The 21520-nt window shown below is 35.9% G+C and overlaps 6 non-coding genes across 6 annotated transcripts; all 6 read right to left on the reverse strand.

Annotated features, from left to right (window-relative positions):
- Nucleotides 1–5638: 5638 nt before the first annotated feature.
- Nucleotides 5639–5803, reverse strand: LOC135764577 (U1 spliceosomal RNA). Its single transcript, XR_010540104.1, has one exon. It is a non-coding gene; the product is annotated as a U1 spliceosomal RNA (small nuclear RNA).
- Nucleotides 5804–6588: 785 nt separating this feature from the next.
- LOC135764432 (U2 spliceosomal RNA) lies at nt 6589–6779 on the reverse strand. Its single transcript, XR_010539980.1, has one exon. It is a non-coding gene; the product is annotated as a U2 spliceosomal RNA (small nuclear RNA).
- A 5671-nt stretch (nt 6780–12450) lies between these two features.
- On the reverse strand, nt 12451–12615 carry LOC135764397 (U1 spliceosomal RNA). The gene has a single exon (XR_010539946.1). It is a non-coding gene; the product is annotated as a U1 spliceosomal RNA (small nuclear RNA).
- A 785-nt stretch (nt 12616–13400) lies between these two features.
- Nucleotides 13401–13591, reverse strand: LOC135764530 (U2 spliceosomal RNA). Its single transcript, XR_010540077.1, has one exon. It is a non-coding gene; the product is annotated as a U2 spliceosomal RNA (small nuclear RNA).
- A 6206-nt stretch (nt 13592–19797) lies between these two features.
- On the reverse strand, nt 19798–19962 carry LOC135764578 (U1 spliceosomal RNA). Its single transcript, XR_010540105.1, has one exon. It is a non-coding gene; the product is annotated as a U1 spliceosomal RNA (small nuclear RNA).
- A 785-nt stretch (nt 19963–20747) lies between these two features.
- Nucleotides 20748–20932, reverse strand: LOC135764536 (U2 spliceosomal RNA). Its single transcript, XR_010540083.1, has one exon. It is a non-coding gene; the product is annotated as a U2 spliceosomal RNA (small nuclear RNA).
- Nucleotides 20933–21520: the final 588 nt, after the last annotated feature.

The raw sequence follows: 21520 nt of genomic DNA on the forward strand, positions 1-21520 counted from the left end.
CTGGCTTTTGGGGTGGAGGCTAGCGGGCATTTAACTCTATACGTTCTCATTGTATAACCCAGAGGTAGAACGTTGAGCTAGCAAATCAGAAGTTCATGTTTTAATGCAGGATCTGATCCACGCTCATGAGAGAGAGAGAGAGAGAGAGAGAGAGAGATAGAGAGAATTTAGAATTTTCAAAAAACCTTTATTACAAATTAAAACATTTTCATAACCTCAAATCAGAAAAAACAAAGAAAAAAATATATATAGTAACGGAAATAACAAAAAAATAAGCCAACATAGGAGCAAAGAACAAATCATCTTCAATAACCAGACACAGAGCTCCTCCATAATACCAAATCAATTCAAAAGAAAGAAGATCATTCATTGCTTTAAAGTATCTAAAACCAATAAGGATTCTAGATTTAACTTATTTTAAAAACTGCTAATGTATCATGGCTTCCGGGTCTGTCAACGTTGCTGTGGTTTTTCGACAGCTGTAATATGAAGGGTAGAGTGAAAAAAAATATTTAAGTGTTTTGAACATCCCAATTTGTTCATTTACTTAGTATTTTCTTAATGTTTTCGAGTTAAAAAATAATTCTTAAATCGAGATACATTTACTTAATAAGCAAAGTGGCTTAGAATTTAAGTCTTGTTTACTGAAATAAATTCTAAAATGTAATAGGTTAAGGCTTAAAACAAGTAAAAATATCTGCCAGTGGGGTAAGAAAAATAAACCTAAATTGAGTTTATTATTGAATTAAGTTGAAACTAGAATTAAGTTTATTTTTCTTACCCCGCTGGCAGATATTTTTTATTTGTTTTAAATATAAACCTGTTGATTTTTATAATTTATTTCAATTATTTTACAAAGTATGCGATCTGATTTTTTTAATCGCGGTGTTTCTTTTATTCCTCGTTTCTTTTCCGTGCATTTGCTTTATTTATTTATTTTTGCTTGTTGCATTTAAATGCACATTTGATTTGTTGCCACATTATTATGTGTTAATGTATTTTTTAACATGTTTATCAACAAAAAGTGCGTTATTATAATTAATTATATAGCTGTGAAATATATACAAGAATTCCCAGCAAAAACAAAACGTTTTTATAACAATTTTCTATTACAATACATAATATCTTAAGCCACTTTGCTTACCAAGTAAATGTATCTCCATTTAAGCATTGTCAGATATTCACTAGAAAACAAGACAAAAACAGTAAGTAAGATATTAATTTACTTTTTTCTTTCAAACATAAATTTACAGACGGCTGGAAATTTTTAATAAAATAACTAGCCATACCTATTCGGGTCTGCTCCCGTTTGCTGTGATGACGGGGGACTTAGTCCAAAGCACATTTTGAGGAATACTTACACATTTTACTTCTTATTTCTTTGAAATTAATTATGCATACACTATGGATTAAAAATGTCCCGACTGCGAACCTGATAAAACCCAGGTAAAAAGCAAATACAAATAAACCATTTTGATTTAGCAAAAGTTTACAAATAAATGCACTCCTTGCACACAACAAGCACGTCTAGTTACCATTCATATTTTGCGTGATTTAAGTTTCGTCGCATACATTTTGGAAGGCACATGATAAAAACAAAATAAGGCTTTTAATGTATGCCGACCTCATTCTCCGTTGAGGGCTTATCAATCATAATAAACGCTGTTAACTCTTCTCATTGAATGGTCTAAATCCAATGCTGGTAAAGAAATCAAATGTGCATTTAAACGCAACAAGCAAGCCGTAAAGCAATGGATGCAGGCAAACAAACGAGGAATAGCACATACACCACGATTAGATCATCGGGTCGCATACTTTGGAATTAATAAGAAATAATTATTCAGTCTAAAGAAATAAGAAGTAAAATGTCTAAGTATTTCTCCAAATGTGCACACATATTTACAATAAACGGGAGCAGACACGAATAGTTATGTATGTCTCGTTATTTTATTTAAAATTGATAAGCTGTCTAACATATGATATATTTTGATAATACGAAATGCTAAAAAAATAATATAACACCAATCGACAATATCTGTTATTGTTATTTTTACAAGTAAATTCATGTGTAGGAGAAAACAAAGCAGCTGTCAGTCCATACTATATTGAGTGGCCATCGTAGTGGTGCAACCTGAACGATGTTTTCCCTACTTCCGGTCAAAGCCGCCATTTTGTGAAATAGGCATATAGGTGACGCTGGAGCACGCGGCCATTGTCTCTGTTCAACAAAACAAGTATATATATACACATACGCATATTTTTCCTCAATCAATCACCGAATACAAGGTGCAATTCGATGCCAACTGACCCTTCTCTCTGGTTTCATGTTTGTAAGGAAAATTAAGGGGGAAATTACGATAGCATTTCAGCCAAACATTCATTCGTGCCACGCTGCTTTTCTTTGAACGAAAAAAAACCCTCTGCTCCCCCTACACAATTTCTTCTCCTGTTATTTTATGCTTAAAACAAGCAAATAAATCTGACTACAGGGTAAGAAAAAATTCGTGAACTTTTCCCATAAACACTTAATTCAAGAAAAATTGTCCCACCCCACTGGCCATTTTTTATCCACAATACACATTCGATGTCTGCAGGCACCATTGTCTTTGTTCAACGCAAACAATTCTGTTGCGTTTTTCTTTGAACGAAGTGCTCCGCCTAGATAATTTGACCCATATTCACATGGGTTTGTTTCTCGTTTTTTTTTCTTTGAGAACAATCTATATAGCGCCTTCCACAATCGTTTTGGTGTTAGCTTTACGTAAAATAGAAACACAGAAAAGTACTGAGCGATGGAGAGACCACGAACGCGGAACGTATTATGGACCACGGACTGGCAAACAAACTGGCAACCACGCGCTAAAGAAGCAAACTCTGATTTTAAACTCACCTTATTTGTCCCCGGAAAGCGCCAGAGTCGATGCACGGAGTGGACGGAACAAGCCTCGCTTCCATAGCCGAAGGTCAAAAATCCATTTAAACGTGTAGTCCCCGGTGTCCACTCGATCTTACCCAAAAAGCCGAGAAGCGATACCGCAATGGCATCCGGAGAAGGCGCTGGCTGTCGGGATGGAGGTTAGCGGGTCAGAGGTCCGGCACTGAAGGTCTGCGTTCATTATTCACCGTGTGCATTTCACTCTATATCCACTTTCTAATGTATAGCACTTGATAAGGATTAACAGTTTAAAAACAGAAATGCAAGACATCAGAAAATACATTTATTTTTTACTTTCATAACATGAGAGGTGTCATACAATAACAAATATGAGCTTTAAAATCACATTCCTAAGTTAAAAATATACATAAAAATAGATATATGGATCATTACACAAATCACTACTCAAAGGACCTATGTTAAATAACTGCTTCAATATTAATTAACAATAACATTTGGCCAAGGCAGTCCTTGTAAATAGACATATAAATAGACAAATAAAATCATGACATATATGCCGTAGAGCCTGAGATAGAGAAAAATAATAAGGAATTCTGCTTTTACTACCATCTCAGAAATATTGCCAGAATTAGAGGTTTTGTCTCAAGACAGGACTTAGAGAAACTTGTTCATGCTTTCATCACCAGCAGGGCCGATTATTGCAATGGTCAATGGATTTAAAAAGTACTGTTTCTTGTTTAAAAACCACTTCATGGCTACAATACATGACAGATATGCTAATCGAATATGAAACCGATTACTCGGATCAATAGGATCAGGTCATTTAGAAAAAACAAGGGTTCACTCAAAACAAGGTGCCTCAGCATTCAGTTATTATCAGCTTTCAGAAGAGATCAGATGTGCTTCAACAGTAGACACTTTTAAATCTAGATTAAAAACACATCAGTTTAACTTTGCATTTACTGAATGATTTAAAACAGTACGAATAAAACAGTACAAAAGAATAAAACAGTATGAACCTTACCTGTTATAAAGGGAATGAAGCTTACGGTATGGTGCTTACCTGCAGAAATAAATAAAGTACAATAAGAACACACAGAACTTCAATTTTCAAAATTATTTTAACATTAAATGATGATTATTTTACTGGTTTACCTGTTTGTGATTACCACAGGATCCCGTCACCTGGCTGCGGTCTTCATTTGGTGAACGGTTCTTCACTCATAATTGACCTATACAAGAAATAGAGAAGAATAATAAGCAATTCTGCTTTTACATGTAGATGTGTGCCCCAAGAACACAGACACACCGGCTCCAAAAAGTTTAAACAGTACACATTTCTGTTATTTTAATGTGGCAAATGTGTCAGCTTTAAAAGAAGCATACATTACCTTTTAAAGAGGAAATACCTTTTGCATGAAATACCTTTACTCCCAGCATAAGCAAGCAATTTTCAAAATGCTTTTAAAAGTAAATAGTGATTATTTTACTTGTTTACCTGTTTGTGATTACCATGGAATCCTGTCACCATAATTTTTAAGCTTGTAAAGCAAATAATGAAATATTGACTTAGTAGGAAAAAATATTTTGGAAGTATCGTGATAAATGATGAAGAAAATATTTTGCAAAGTGATGGTTAGCACACGGTTGATGGTACCTATTAAATTCCATCATATTTTTTTATTCCTACTATGGAAGTCAATGGTGACTATCTGCTGTGGGTTTACCATCATTCCTCAAAATACCTTCTTTTGTGTTACTCAGAAAAAAACTAATCCTCGTGTTGTTGTAAGCCTGTATGCATGAGTAAATGATGACAGAATTATCATCATAAATTGAAATATCCCTTTAAACTGTATTTCCCCCCTTAAACCTAAACTTATTTTCCTACAGCAAGTCATTTAGGTAATCAAGAAAATACTTTACCCGTTGTCTTTGTGAGTTAAACAAATACAGCTACGCTTCCAGGTCTGTCGACGTTGCTGTGGTTTTTCGACAGCTGTAGTATGAAGGGTAGCGAATGAATGAATACATTGCAAAAAATCATTTCTTACTTGTTATTTCGAACTGTTTTAACTATACAAATATCTAGAAAGTCTTAAAATAAGATGCATTTTTTGATGAGCAAAATGCCCTAAGAAAATAAACCTAGCCTTTAGGGAGAAAAAACTCAGAATTTGGGCTTAAAACAAGCAAATAAATCTGCCAAAGGGGTAAGAAACAAATCTAGATATAAACACTTAATTCAAGAAAAATTGTCGTAGCCCATTGGCAGATTTGTTGGCTTGTTTAATGTACATGCATGTACAATATTTCAATTTGTCTTGTATTTATTAGCATTTTGTATTGCCCAACGCTGTCTAGGTTGTTTAACTGTTGTCATTTTCTTATAAAAGCCTTTATAATTTATTAGTTTGGATGATTGCCATTCCCGAGAACCTCTTATATTGGAAGTAAAAGAATCATCTAAGCATTATTTTGTGCTCTTAGACATGTAGCCGTTTGATTGTGGTTCTATTTAATGGCTAGTCTATTCGTTTGGAATGGTCAAACGGCTATTAGATTTTCACTGACAGCCCAAATTAAGCCTTGTTTTAGCCTAGACACTTATTCGCTGTCTATTAAAAGTTATGTAGTCGTTGAATAGCCGCTTTTTTGATGACTAATGTATTCTTGGGCCGTGGTTAGACGTCTCTTGGATTTTACGTAAAACGACAAGCGAATCTATTTTTAACACAAAGTCAGGGGAGAGCGCGAACGCAGTCCCCCACTATCAGAAATTTTGCAGTCGAGATTCCCACATTTGGGGAATTCGCAAAGGGTCAGCCCAACCGGAGTGCAATGGCTGAGCCTCGCCCTGGGTGAACCACCTTCATGATCATGGTGTCTCCCCTGCCAGGTAAGTATGAGCGACACCCTTTGAGGCCAGACGGCCGCATCTTCCTGTGACCGATCACATCGACGGCGCCCCCGGAGGCCGTCCGACTAACATTTCATTTACTGTGTGTGACCAGGTGGAAAGCGCACGAAGCCACGTCTGAGACCAAACATTCTTCGAGATCTACCCTGTTTTTATTCCGTTTCCAGCCCGGTTGAACCGTGTAGAGTGAAATATGTGAAACAATTTAAATCAAATGGATTTAAATTGCGCATTCAAATATATGGTTTCGTTATTACAAAGTAACTTTACGTGGAATAGAAACAAAAAAAAATGTACAGAGCAATCAAGAAACAACGAAAGCATAGCAATTTTAGAACGTGGATAAATAAAAACACAGGGCTCAATGACTTACCCGTTGTCGTTGTGAGTTAAACAAGTACAGCTATGCTTCCAGGTCTGTCGACGTTGCTGTGGTTTTTCGACAGCTGTAGTATGAAGGGTAGTGAAAAAAGTTTTCAGGTGTTTTTAACATTCCAATCGGTCTCGTTCGCTTTTGTTGCGCCTTCAGCTGTGTCGAGGATGTTTAATTCGTCCTCGTATCACCTCCGCAAACTTGTAAAGAAATTAATTAAATACATTACAAAAACATTTCTTTATCAGCGTGTTCATTTCCACGCAAGCTTTTCGTTAAACCAATAAAGTCAACGAAATCACAGCAATTTTAAAACACACGGATTAGAAAAAACACCGTCATTCACGCACAAAAGAAGCAAATTCTTTTTTTTATACTTGACTTATTTATCCCCGAGATGGGGAGCGCACCATTCATGGAAACACTGCAATACCATGTTGATGCATGGAGTGGAAGGAGCAAGCTCCGCTTCCATTTCCGAAGGTCAAAAATCCATTTAACATATAGTCCCCGGATAGGAGACGTATCAGACATTAAACTGATAAGAACAGATACTACACTTGATCTTAGCCAAAAGGCCGAGAAGCGATACCGGAATAGACGCAGCCAAAGGGGGAGCCGGCGAAGGCGCTGGCTTTTGGGGTGGAGGCTAGCGGGCATTTAACTCTATACGTTCTCATTGTATAACCCAGAGGTAGAACGTTGAGCTAGCAAATCAGAAGTTCATGTTTTAATGCAGGATCTGATCCACGCTCATGAGAGAGAGAGAGAGAGAGAGAGATAGAGAGAATTTAGAATTTTCAAAAAACCTTTATTACAAATTAAAACATTTTCATAACCTCAAATCAGAAAAAACAAAGAAAAAAATATATATAGTAACGGAAATAACAAAAAAATAAGCCAACATAGGAGCAAAGAACAAATCATCTTCAATAACCAGACACAGAGCTCCTCCATAATACCAAATCAATTCAAAAGAAAGAAGATCATTCATTGCTTTAAAGTATCTAAAACCAATAAGGATTCTAGATTTAACTTATTTTAAAAACTGCTAATGTATCATGGCTTCCGGGTCTGTCAACGTTGCTGTGGTTTTTCGACAGCTGTAATATGAAGGGTAGAGTGAAAAAAAATATTTAAGTGTTTTGAACATCCCAATTTGTTCGTTTACTTAGTATTTTCTTAATGTTTTCGAGTTAAAAAATAATTCTTAAATCGAGATACATTTACTTAATAAGCAAAGTGGCTTAGAATTTAAGTCTTGTTTACTGAAATAAATTCTAAAATGTAATAGGTTAAGGCTTAAAACAAGTAAAAATATCTGCCAGTGGGGTAAGAAAAATAAACCTAAATTGAGTTTATTATTGAATTAAGTTGAAACTAGAATTAAGTTTATTTTTCTTACCCCGCTGGCAGATATTTTTTATTTGTTTTAAATATAAACCTGTTGATTTTTATAATTTATTTCAATTATTTTACAAAGTATGCGATCTGATTTTTTTAATCGCGGTGTTTCTTTTATTCCTCGTTTCTTTTCCGTGCATTTGCTTTATTTATTTATTTTTGCTTGTTGCATTTAAATGCACATTTGATTTGTTGCCACATTATTATGTGTTAATGTATTTTTTAACATGTTTATCAACAAAAAGTGCGTTATTATAATTAATTATATAGCTGTGAAATATATACAAGAATTCCCAGCAAAAACAAAACGTTTTTATAACAATTTTCTATTACAATACATAATATCTTAAGCCACTTTGCTTACCAAGTAAATGTATCTCCATTTAAGCATTGTCAGATATTCACTAGAAAACAAGACAAAAACAGTAAGTAAGATATTAATTTACTTTTTTCTTTCAAACATAAATTTACAGACGGCTGGAAATTTTTAATAAAATAACTAGCCATACCTATTCGGGTCTGCTCCCGTTTGCTGTGATGACGGGGGACTTAGTCCAAAGCACATTTTGAGGAATACTTACACATTTTACTTCTTATTTCTTTGAAATTAATTATGCATACACTATGGATTAAAAATGTCCCGACTGCGAACCTGATAAAACCCAGGTAAAAAGCAAATACAAATAAACCATTTTGATTTAGCAAAAGTTTACAAATAAATGCACTCCTTGCACACAACAAGCACGTCTAGTTACCATTCATATTTTGCGTGATTTAAGTTTCGTCGCATACATTTTGGAAGGCACACGATAAAAACAAAATAAGGCTTTTAATGTATGCCGACCTCATTCTCCGTTGAGGGCTTATCAATCATAATAAACGCTGTTAACTCTTCTCATTGAATGGTCTAAATCCAATGCTGGTAAAGAAATCAAATGTGCATTTAAACGCAACAAGCAAGCCGTAAAGCAATGGATGCAGGCAAACAAACGAGCAATAGCACATACACCACGATTAGATCATCGGGTCGCATACTTTGGAATTAATAAGAAATAATTATTCAGTCTAAAGAAATAAGAAGTAAAATGTCTAAGTATTTCTCCAAATGTGCACACTCATTACAATAAACGGGAGCAGACACGAATAGTTATGTATGTCTCGTTATTTTATTTAAAATTGATAAGCTGTCTAACATATGATATATTTTGATAATACGAAATGCTAAAAAAATAATATAACACCAATCGACAATATCTGTTATTGTTATTTTTACAAGTAAATTCATGTGTAGGAGAAAACAAAGCAGCTGTCAGTCCATACTATATTGAGTGGCCATCGTAGTGGTGCAACCTGAACGATGTTTTCCCTACTTCCGGTCAAAGCCGCCATTTTGTGAAATAGGCATATAGGTGACGCTGGAGCACGCGGCCATTGTCTCTGTTCAACAAAACAAGTATATATATACACATACGCATATTTTTCCTCAATCAATCACCGAATACAAGGTGCAATTCGATGCCAACTGACCCTTCTCTCTGGTTTCATGTTTGTAAGGAAAATTAAGGGGGAAATTACGATAGCATTTCAGCCAAACATTCATTCGTGCCACGCTGCTTTTCTTTGAACGAAAAAAAACCCTCTGCTCCCCCTACACAATTTCTTCTCCTGTTATTTTATGCTTAAAACAAGCAAATAAATCTGACTACAGGGTAAGAAAAAATTCGTGAACTTTTCCCATAAACACTTAATTCAAGAAAAATTGTCCCACCCCACTGGCCATTTTTTATCCACAATACACATTCGATGTCTGCAGGCACCATTGTCTTTGTTCAACGCAAACAATTCTGTTGCGTTTTTCTTTGAACGAAGTGCTCCGCCTAGATAATTTGACCCATATTCACATGGGTTTGTTTCTCGTTTTTTTTTCTTTGAGAACAATCTATATAGCGCCTTCCACAATCGTTTTGGTGTTAGCTTTACGTAAAATAGAAACACAGAAAAGTACTGAGCGATGGAGAGACCACGAACGCGGAACGTATTATGGACCACGGACTGGCAAACAAACTGGCAACCACGCACTAAAGAAGCAAACTCTGATTTTAAACTCACCTTATTTGTCCCCGGAAAGCGCCAGAGTCGATGCACGGAGTGGACGGAACAAGCCTCGCTTCCATAGCCGAAGGTCAAAAATCCATTTAAACGTGTAGTCCCCGGTGTCCACTCGATCTTACCCAAAAAGCCGAGAAGCGATACCGCAATGGCATCCGGAGAAGGCGCTGGCTGTCGGGATGGAGGTTAGCGGGTCAGAGGTCCGGCACTGAAGGTCTGCGTTCATTATTCACCGTGTGCATTTCACTCTATATCCACTTTCTAATGTATAGCACTTGATAAGGATTAACAGTTTAAAAACAGAAATGCAAGACATCAGAAAATACATTTATTTTTTACTTTCATAACATGAGAGGTGTCATACAATAACAAATATGAGCTTTAAAATCACATTCCTAAGTTAAAAATATACATAAAAATAGATATATGGATCATTACACAAATCACTACTCAAAGGACCTATGTTAAATAACTGCTTCAATATTAATTAACAATAACATTTGGCCAAGGCAGTCCTTGTAAATAGACATATAAATAGACAAATAAAATCATGACATATATGCCGTAGAGCCTGAGATAGAGAAAAATAATAAGGAATTCTGCTTTTACTACCATCTCAGAAATATTGCCAGAATTAGAGGTTTTGTCTCAAGACAGGACTTAGAGAAACTTGTTCATGCTTTCATCACCAGCAGGGCCGATTATTGCAATGGTCAATGGATTTAAAAAGTACTGTTTCTTGTTTAAAAACCACTTCATGGCTACAATACATGACAGATATGCTAATCGAATATGAAACCGATTACTCGGATCAATAGGATCAGGTCATTTAGAAAAAACAAGGGTTCACTCAAAACAAGGTGCCTCAGCATTCAGTTATTATCAGCTTTCAGAAGAGATCAGATGTGCTTCAACAGTAGACACTTTTAAATCTAGATTAAAAACACATCAGTTTAACTTTGCATTTACTGAATGATTTAAAACAGTACGAATAAAACAGTACAAAAGAATAAAACAGTATGAACCTTACCTGTTATAAAGGGAATGAAGCTTACGGTATGGTGCTTACCTGCAGAAATAAATAAAGTACAATAAGAACACACAGAACTTCAATTTTCAAAATTATTTTAACATTAAATGATGATTATTTTACTGGTTTACCTGTTTGTGATTACCACAGGATCCCGTCACCTGGCTGCGGTCTTCATTTGGTGAACGGTTCTTCACTCATAATTGACCTATACAAGAAATAGAGAAGAATAATAAGCAATTCTGCTTTTACATGTAGATGTGTGCCCCAAGAACACAGACACACCGGCTCCAAAAAGTTTAAACAGTACACATTTCTGTTATTTTAATGTGGCAAATGTGTCAGCTTTAAAAGAAGCATACATTACCTTTTAAAGAGGAAATACCTTTTGCATGAAATACCTTTACTCCCAGCATAAGCAAGCAATTTTCAAAATGCTTTTAAAAGTAAATAGTGATTATTTTACTTGTTTACCTGTTTGTGATTACCATGGAATCCTGTCACCATCATTTTTAAGCTTGTAAAGCAAATAATGAAATATTGACTTAGTAGGAAAAAATATTTTGGAAGTATCGTGATAAATGATGAAGAAAATATTTTGCAAAGTGATGGTTAGCACACGGTTGATGGTACCTATTAAATTCCATCATATTTTTTTATTCCTACTATGGAAGTCAATGGTGACTATCTGCTGTGGGTTTACCATCATTCCTCAAAATACCTTCTTTTGTGTTACTCAGAAAAAACTAATCCTCGTGTTGTTGTAAGCCTGTATGCATGAGTAAATGATGACAGAATTATCATCATAAATTGAAATATCCCTTTAAACTGTATTTCCCCCCTTAAACCTAAACTTATTTTCCTACAGCAAGTCATTTAGGTAATCAAGAAAATACTTTACCCGTTGTCTTTGTGAGTTAAACAAATACAGCTACGCTTCCAGGTCTGTCGACGTTGCTGTGGTTTTTCGACAGCTGTAGTATGAAGGGTAGCGAATGAATGAATACATTGCAAAAAATCATTTCTTACTTGTTATTTCGAACTGTTTTAACTATACAAATATCTAGAAAGTCTTAAAATAAGATGCATTTTTTGATGAGCAAAATGCCCTAAGAAAATAAACCTAGCCTTTAGGGAGAAAAAACTCAGAATTTGGGCTTAAAACAAGCAAATAAATCTGCCAAAGGGGTAAGAAACAAATCTAGATATAAACACTTAATTCAAGAAAAATTGTCGTAGCCCATTGGCAGATTTGTTGGCTTGTTTAATGTACATGCATGTACAATATTTCAATTTGTCTTGTATTTATTAGCATTTTGTATTGCCCAACGCTGTCTAGGTTGTTTAACTGTTGTCATTTTCTTATAAAAGCCTTTATAATTTATTAGTTTGGATGATTGCCATTCCCGAGAACCTCTTATATTGGAAGTAAAAGAATCATCTAAGCATTATTTTGTGCTCTTAGACATGTAGCCGTTTGATTGTGGTTCTATTTAATGGCTAGTCTATTCGTTTGGAATGGTCAAACGGCTATTAGATTTTCACTGACAGCCCAAATTAAGCCTTGTTTTAGCCTAGACACTTATTCGCTGTCTATTAAAAGTTATGTAGTCGTTGAATAGCCGCTTTTTTGATGACTACTGTATTCTTGGGCCGTGGTTAGACGTCTCTTGGATTTTACGTAAAACGACAAGCGAATCTATTTTTAACACAAAGGTCAGGGGAGAGCGCGAACGCAGTCCCCCACTATCAGAAATTTTGCAGTCGAGATTCCCACATTTGGGGAATTCGCAAAGGGTCAGCCCAACCGGAGTGCAATGGCTGAGCCTCGCCCTGTGTGAACCACCTTCATGATCATGGTGTCTCCCCTGCCAGGTAAGTATGAGCGACACCCTTTGAGGCCAGACGGCCGCATCTTCCTGTGACCGATCACATCGACGGCGCCCCCGGAGGCCGTCCGACTAACATTTCATTTACTGTGTGTGACCAGGTGGAAAGCGCACGAAGCCACGTCTGAGACCAAACATTCTTCGAGATCTACCCTGTTTTTATTCCGTTTCCAGCCCGGTTGAACCGTGTAGAGTGAAATATGTGAAACAATTTAAATCAAATGGATTTAAATTGCGCATTCAAATATATGGTTTCGTTATTACAAAGTAACTTTACGTGGAATAGAAACAAAAAAAAATGTACAGAGCAATCAAGAAACAACGAAAGCATAGCAATTTTAGAACGTGGATAAATAAAAACACAGGGCTCAATGACTTACCCGTTGTCGTTGTGAGTTAAACAAGTACAGCTATGCTTCCAGGTCTGTCGACGTTGCTGTGGTTTTTCGACAGCTGTAGTATGAAGGGTAGTGAAAAAAGTTTTCAGGTGTTTTTAACATTCCAATCGGTCTCGTTCGCTTTTGTTGCGCCTTCAGCTGTGTCGAGGATGTTTAATTCGTCCTCGTATCACCTCCGCAAACTTGTAAAGAAATTAATTAAATACATTACAAAAACATTTCTTTATCAGCGTGTTCATTTCCACGCAAGCTTTTCGTTAAACCAATAAAGCCAACGAAATCACAGCAATTTTAAAACACACGGATTAGAAAAAACACCGTCATTCCCGCACAAAAGAAGCAAATTCTTTTTTTTATACTTGACTTATTTATCCCCGAGATGGGGAGCGCACCATTCATGGAAACACTGCAATACCATGTTGATGCATGGAGTGGAAGGAGCAAGCTCCGCTTCCATTTCCGAAGGTCAAAAATCCATTTAACATATAGTCCCCGGATAGGAGACGTATCAGACAATAAACTGATAAGAACAGATACTACACTTGATCTTAGCCAAAAGGCCGAGAAGCGATACCGGAATAGACGCAGCCAAAGGGGGAGCCGGCGAAGGCGCTGGCTTTTGGGGTGGAGGCTAGCGGGCATTTAACTCTATACGTTCTCATTGTATAACCCAGAGGTAGAACGTTGAGCTAGCAAATCAGAAGTTCATGTTTTAATGCAGGATCTGATCCACGCTCATGAGAGAGAGAGAGAGAGAGAGAGATAGAGAGAATTTAGAATTTTCAAAAAACCTTTATTACAAATTAAAACATTTTCATAACCTCAAATCAGAAAAAACAAAGAAAAAAATATATATAGTAACGGAAATAACAAAAAAATAAGCCAACATAGGAGCAAAGAACAAATCATCTTCAATAACCAGACACAGAGCTCCTCCATAATACCAAATCAATTCAAAAGAAAGAAGATCATTCATTGCTTTAAAGTATCTAAAACCAATAAGGATTCTAGATTTAACTTATTTTAAAAACTGCTAATGTATCATGGCTTCCGGGTCTGTCAACGTTGCTGTGGTTTTTCGACAGCTGTAATATGAAGGGTAGAGTGAAAAAAAATATTTAAGTGTTTTGAACATCCCAATTTGTTCGTTTACTTAGTATTTTCTTAATGTTTTCGAGTTAAAAAATAATTCTTAAATCGAGATACATTTACTTAATAAGCAAAGTGGCTTAGAATTTAAGTCTTGTTTACTGAAATAAATTCTAAAATGTAATAGGTTAAGGCTTAAAACAAGTAAAAATATCTGCCAGTGGGGTAAGAAAAATAAACCTAAATTGAGTTTATTATTGAATTAAGTTGAAACTAGAATTAAGTTTATTTTTCTTACCCCGCTGGCAGATATTTTTTATTTGTTTTAAATATAAACCTGTTGATTTTTATAATTTATTTCAATTATTTTACAAAGTATGCGATCTGATTTTTTTAATCGCGGTGTTTCTTTTATTCCTCGTTTCTTTTCCGTGCATTTGCTTTATTTATTTATTTTTGCTTGTTGCATTTAAATGCACATTTGATTTGTTGCCACATTATTATGTGTTAATGTATTTTTTAACATGTTTATCAACAAAAAGTGCGTTATTATAATTAATTATATAGCTGTGAAATATATACAAGAATTCCCAGCAAAAACAAAACGTTTTTATAACAATTTTCTGTTACAATACATAATATCTTAAGCCACTTTGCTTACCAAGTAAATGTATCTCCATTTAAGCATTGTCAGATATTCACTAGAAAACAAGACAAAAACAGTAAGTAAGATATTAATTTACTTTTTTCTTTCAAACATAAATTTACAGACGGCTGGAAATTTTTAATAAAATAACTAGACATACCTATTCGGGTCTGCTCCCGTTTGCTGTGATGACGGGGGACTTAGTCCAAAGCACATTTTGAGGAATACTTACACATTTTACTTCTTATTTCTTTGAAATTAATTATGCATACACTATGGATTAAAAATGTCCCGACTGCGAACCTGATAAAACCCAGGTAAAAAGCAAATACAAATAAACCATTTTGATTTAGCAAAAGTTTACAAATAAATGCACTCCTTGCACACAACAAGCACGTCTAGTTACCATTCATATTTTGCGTGATTTAAGTTTCGTCGCATACATTTTGGAAGGCACACGATAAAAACAAAATAAGGCTTTTAATGTATGCCGACCTCATTCTCCGTTGAGGGCTTATCAATCATAATAAACGCTGTTAACTCTTCTCATTGAATGGTCTAAATCCAATGCTGGTAAAGAAATCAAATGTGCATTTAAACGCAACAAGCAAGCCGTAAAGCAATGGATGCAGGCAAACAAACGAGGAATAGCACATACACCACGATTAGATCATCGGGTCGCATACTTTGGAATTAATAAGAAATAATTATTCAGTCTAAAGAAATAAGAAGTAAAATGTCTAAGTATTTCTCCAAATGTGCACACTCATTACAATAAACGGGAGCAGACACGAATAGTTATGTATGTCTCGTTATTTTATTTAAAATTGATAAGCTGTCTAACATATGATATATTTTGATAATACGAAATGCTAAAAAAATAATATAACACCAATCGACAATATCTGTTATTGTTATTTTTACAAGTAAATTCATGTGTAGGAGAAAACAAAGCAGCTGTCAGTCCATACTATATTGAGTGGCCATCGTAGTGGTGCAACCTGAACGATGTTTTCCCTACTTCCGGTCAAAGCCGCCATTTTGTGAAATAGGCATATAGGTGACGCTGGAGCACGCGGCCATTGTCTCTGTTCAACAAAACAAGTATATATATACACATACGCATATTTTTCCTCAATCAATCACCGAATACAAGGTGCAATTCGATGCCAACTGACCCTTCTCTCTGGTTTCATGTTTGTAAGGAAAATTAAGGGGGAAATTACGATAGCATTTCAGCCAAACATTCATTCGTGCCACGCTGCTTTTCTTTGAACGAAAAAAAACCCTCTGCTCCCCCTACACAATTTCTTCTCCTGTTATTTTATGCTTAAAACAAGCAAATAAATCTGACTACAGGGTAAGAAAAAATTCGTGAACTTTTCCCATAAACACTTAATTCAAGAAAAATTGTCCCACCCCACTGGCCATTTTTTATCCACAATACACATTCGATGTCTGCAGGCACCATTGTCTTTGTTCAACGCAAACAATTCTGTTGCGTTTTTCTTTGAACGAAGTGCTCCGCCTAGATAATTTGACCCATATTCACATGGGTTTGTTTCTCGTTTTTTTTTCTTTGAGAACAATCTATATAGCGCCTTCCACAATCGTTTTGGTGTTAGCTTTACGTAAAATAGAAACACAGAAAAGTACTGAGCGATGGAGAGACCACGAACGCGGAACGTATTATGGACCACGGACTGGCAAACAAACTGGCAACCACGCACTAAAGAAGCAAACTCTGATTTTAAACTCACCTTATTTGTCCCCGGAAAGCGCCAGAGTCGATGCACGGAGTGGACGGAACAAGCCTCGCTTCCATAGCCGAAGGTCAAAAATCCATTTAAACGTGTAGTCCCCGGTGTCCACTCGATCTTACCCAAAAAGCCGAGAAGCGATACCGCAATGGCATCCGGAGAAGGCGCTGGCTGTCGGGATGGAGGTTAGCGGGTCAGAGGTCCGGCACTGAAGGTCTGCGTTCATTATTCACCGTGTGCATTTCACTCTATATCCACTTTCTAATGTATAGCACTTGATAAGGATTAACAGTTTAAAAACAGAAATGCAAGACATCAGAAAATACATTTATTTTTTACTTTCATAACATGAGAGGTGTCATACAATAACAAATATGAGCTTTAAAATCACATTCCTAAGTTAAAAATATACATAAAAATAGATATATGGATCATTACACAAATCACTACTCAAAGGACCTATGTTAAATAACTGCTTCAATATTAATTAACAATAACATTTGGCCAAGGCAGTCCTTGTAAATAGACATATAAATAGACAAATAAAATCATGACATATATGCCGTAGAGCCTGAGATAGAGAAAAATAATAAGGAATTCTGCTTTTACTACCATCTCAGAAATATTGCCAGAATTAGAGGTTTTGTCTCAAGACAGGACTTAGAGAAACTTGTTCATGCTTTCATCACCAGCAGGGCCGATTATTGCAATGGTCAATGGATTTAAAAAGTACTGTTTCTTGTTTAAAAACCACTTCATGGCTACAATACATGACAGATATGCTAATCGAATATGAAACCGATTACTCGGATCAATAGGATCAGGTCATTTAGAAAAAACAAGGGTTCACTCAAAACAAGGTGCCTCAGCATTCAGTTATTATCAGCTTTCAGAAGAGATCAGATGTGCTTCAACAGTAGACACTTTTAAATCTAGATTAAAAACACATCAGTTTAACTTTGCATTTACTGAATGATTTAAAACAGTACGAATAAAACAGTACAAAAGAATAAAACAGTATGAACCTTACCTGTTATAAAGGGAATGAAGCTTACGGTATGGTGCTTACCTGCAGAAATAAATAAAGTACAATAAGAACACACAGAACTTCAATTTTCAAAATTATTTTAACATTAAATGATGATTATTTTACTGGTTTACCTGTTTGTGATTACCACAGGATCCCGTCACCTGGCTGCGGTCTTCATTTGGTGAACGGTTCTTCACTCATAATTGACCTATACAAGAAATAGAGAAGAATAATAAGCAATTCTGCTTTTACATGTAGATGTGTGCCCCAAGAACACAGACACACCGGCTCCAAAAAGTTTAAACAGTACACATTTCTGTTATTTTAATGTGGCAAATGTGTCAGCTTTAAAAGAAGCATACATTACCTTTTAAAGAGGAAATAAATACCTTTTGCATGAAATACCTTTACTCCCAGCATAAGCAAGCAATTTTCAAAATGCTTTTAAAAGTAAATAGTGATTATTTTACTTGTTTACCTGTTTGTGATTACCATGGAATCCTGTCACCATCATTTTTAAGCTTGTAAAGCAAATAATGAAATATTGACTTAGTAGGAAAAAATATTTTGGAAGTATCGTGATAAATGATGAAGAAAATATTTTGCAAAGTGATGGTTAGCACACGGTTGATGGTACCTATTAAATTCCATCATATTTTTTTATTCCTACTATGGAAGTCAATGGTGACTATCTGCTGTGGGTTTACCATCATTCCTCAAAATACCTTCTTTTGTGTTACTCCAACCCAGTATCACGAAATTGCGTGACTATTTCACGCATGGACCAGCGTGACAATGTCACGCTTTGCCGCGTTTGAGCGTGAGCATGTCACGCTTTCTGTTTGTGTCACTGTCACGTATTGGTTACTCAACTTTTTTGTCCTAATTTCTTACCATTGTCGCTTCGGTTTAGGGTTAGATTTACATAAAATGACACCCTTACCTAAACAAACTCTAACCCCAACGTCAGGTGACAATTGGTTAAAGTTTAGAAAATATAAAAGAATAAGTATTGTATCTTTTATTTTTATAAACCAATACTTAAAGTGACAAATACTTAAAGTGACATATAACACAAGCACCAAATCTAACCCTAAACCGAAGCGACAATGGTTTGAAAATAGGAAAAAAAAGTTGAGTAACCAATACGTGACAGTGACACAAACAGCAAAGCGTGACATGCTCACGCTCAAACGCGGCAAAGCGTGACATTGTCACGCTGGTCCATGCGTGAAATAGTCACGCATTGTCGTGATATAGGGTTGGTTACTCAGAAAAAAACTAATCCTCGTGTTGTTGTAAGCCTGTATGCATGAGTAAATGATGACAGAATTATCATCATAAATTGAAATATCCCTTTAAACTGTATTTCCCCCCTTAAACCTAAACTTATTTTCCTACAGCAAGTCATTTAGGTAATCAAGAAAATACTTTACCCGTTGTCTTTGTGAGTTAAACAAATACAGCTACGCTTCCAGGTCTGTCGACGTTGCTGTGGTTTTTCGACAGCTGTAGTATGAAGGGTAGCGAATGAATGAATACATTGCAAAAAATCATTTCTTACTTGTTATTTCGAACTGTTTTAACTATACAAATATCTAGAAAGTCTTAAAATAAGATGCATTTTTTGATGAGCAAAATGCCCTAAGAAAATAAACCTAGCCTTTAGGGAGAAAAAACTCAGAATTTGGGCTTAAAACAAGCAAATAAATCTGCCAAAGGGGTAAGAAACAAATCTAGATATAAACACTTAATTCAAGAAAAATTGTCGTAGCCCATTGGCAGATTTGTTGGCTTGTTTAATGTACATGCATGTACAATATTTCAATTTGTCTTGTATTTATTAGCATTTTGTATTGCCCAACGCTGTCTAGGTTGTTTAACTGTTGTCATTTTCTTATAAAAGCCTTTATAATTTATTAGTTTGGATGATTGCCATTCCCGAGAACCTCTTATATTGGAAGTAAAAGAATCATCTAAGCATTATTTTGTGCTCTTAGACATGTAGCCGTTTGATTGTGGTTCTATTTAATGGCTAGTCTATTCGTTTGGAATGGTCAAACGGCTATTAGATTTTCACTGACAGCCCAAATTAAGCCTTGTTTTAGCCTAGACACTTATTCGCTGTCTATTAAAAGTTATGTAGTCGTTGAATAGCCGCTTTTTTGATGACTAATGTATTCTTGGGCCGTGGTTAGACGTCTCTTGGATTTTACGTAAAACGACAAGCGAATCTATTTTTAACACAAAGGTCAGGGGAGAGCGCGAACGCAGTCCCCCACTATCAGAAATTTTGCAGTCGAGATTCCCACATTTGGGGAATTCGCAAAGGGTCAGCCCAACCGGAGTGCAATGGCTGAGCCTCGCCCTGGGTGAACCACCTTCATGATCATGGTGTCTCCCCTGCCAGGTAAGTATGAGCGACACCCTTTGAGGCCAGACGGCCGCATCTTCCTGTGACCGATCACATCGACGGCGCCCCCGGAGGCCGTCCGACTAACATTTCATTTACTGTGTGTGACCAGGTGGAAAGCGCACGAAGCCACGTCTGAGACCAAACATTCTTCGAGATCTACCCTGTTTTTATTCCGTTTCCAGCCCGGTTGAACCGTGTAGAGTGAAATATGTGAAACAATTTAAATCAAATGGATTTAAATTGCGCATTCAAATATATGGTTTCGTTATTACAAAGTAACTTTACGTGGAATAGAAACAAAAAAAAATGTACAGAGCAATCAAGAAACAACGAAAGCATAGCAATTTTAGAACGTGGATAAATAAAAACACAGGGCTCAATGACTTACCCGTTGTCGTTGTGAGTTAAACAAGTACAGCTATGCTTCCAGGTCTGTCGACGTTGCTGTGGTTTTTCGACAGCTGTAGTATGAAGGGTAGTGAAAAAAGTTTTCAGGTGTTTTTAACATTCCAATCGGTCTCGTTCGCTTTTGTTGCGCCTTCAGCTGTGTCGAGGATGTTTAATTCGTCCTTGTATCACCTCCGCAAACTTGTAAAGAAATTAATTAAATACATTACAAAAACATTTCTTTATCAGCGTGTTCATTTCCACGCAAGCTTTTCGTTAAACCAATAAAGTCAACGAAATCACAGCAATTTTAAAACACACGGATTAGAAAAAACACCGTCATTCACGCACAAAAGAAGCAAATTCTTTTTTTTATACTTGACTTATTTATCCCCGAGATGGGGAGCGCACCATTCATGGAAACACTGCATGTTGATGCATGGAGTGGAAGGAGCAAGCTCCGCTTCCATTTCCGAAGGTCAAAAATCCATTTAACATATAGTCCCCGGATAGGAGACGTATCAGACATTAAACTGATAAGAACAGATACTACACTTGATCTTAGCCAAAAGGCCGAGAAGCGATACCGGAATAGACGCAGCCAAAGGGGGAGCCGGCGAAGGCGCTGGCTTTTGGGGTGGAGGCTAGCGGGCATTTAACTCTATACGTTCTCATTGTATAACCCAGAGGTAGAACGTTGAGCTAGCAAATCAGAAGTTCATGTTTTAATGCAGGATCTGATCCACGCTCATGAGAGAGAGAGAGAGAGAGAGAGATAGAGAGAATTTAGAATTTTCAAAAAACCTTTATTACAAATTAAAACATTTTCATAACCTCAAATCAGAAAAAACAAAGAAAAAAATATATATAGTAACGGAAATAACAAAAAAATAAGCCAACATAGGAGCAAAGAACAAATCATCTTCAATAACCAGACACAGAGCTCCTCCATAATACCAAATCAATTCAAAAGAAAGAAGATCATTCATTGCTTTAAAGTATCTAAAACCAATAAGGATTCTAGATTTAACTTATTTTAAAAACTGCTAATGTATCATGGCTTCCGGGTCTGTCAACGTTGCTGTGGTTTTTCGACAGCTGTAATATGAAGGGTAGAGTGAAAAAAAATATTTAAGTGTTTTGAACATCCCAATTTGTTCGTTTACTTAGTAT

Source organism: Paramisgurnus dabryanus, chromosome 9 (genome assembly GCF_030506205.2).
Source record: "Paramisgurnus dabryanus chromosome 9, PD_genome_1.1, whole genome shotgun sequence".
Taxonomy (NCBI): Eukaryota; Metazoa; Chordata; class Actinopteri; order Cypriniformes; family Cobitidae; genus Paramisgurnus; species Paramisgurnus dabryanus.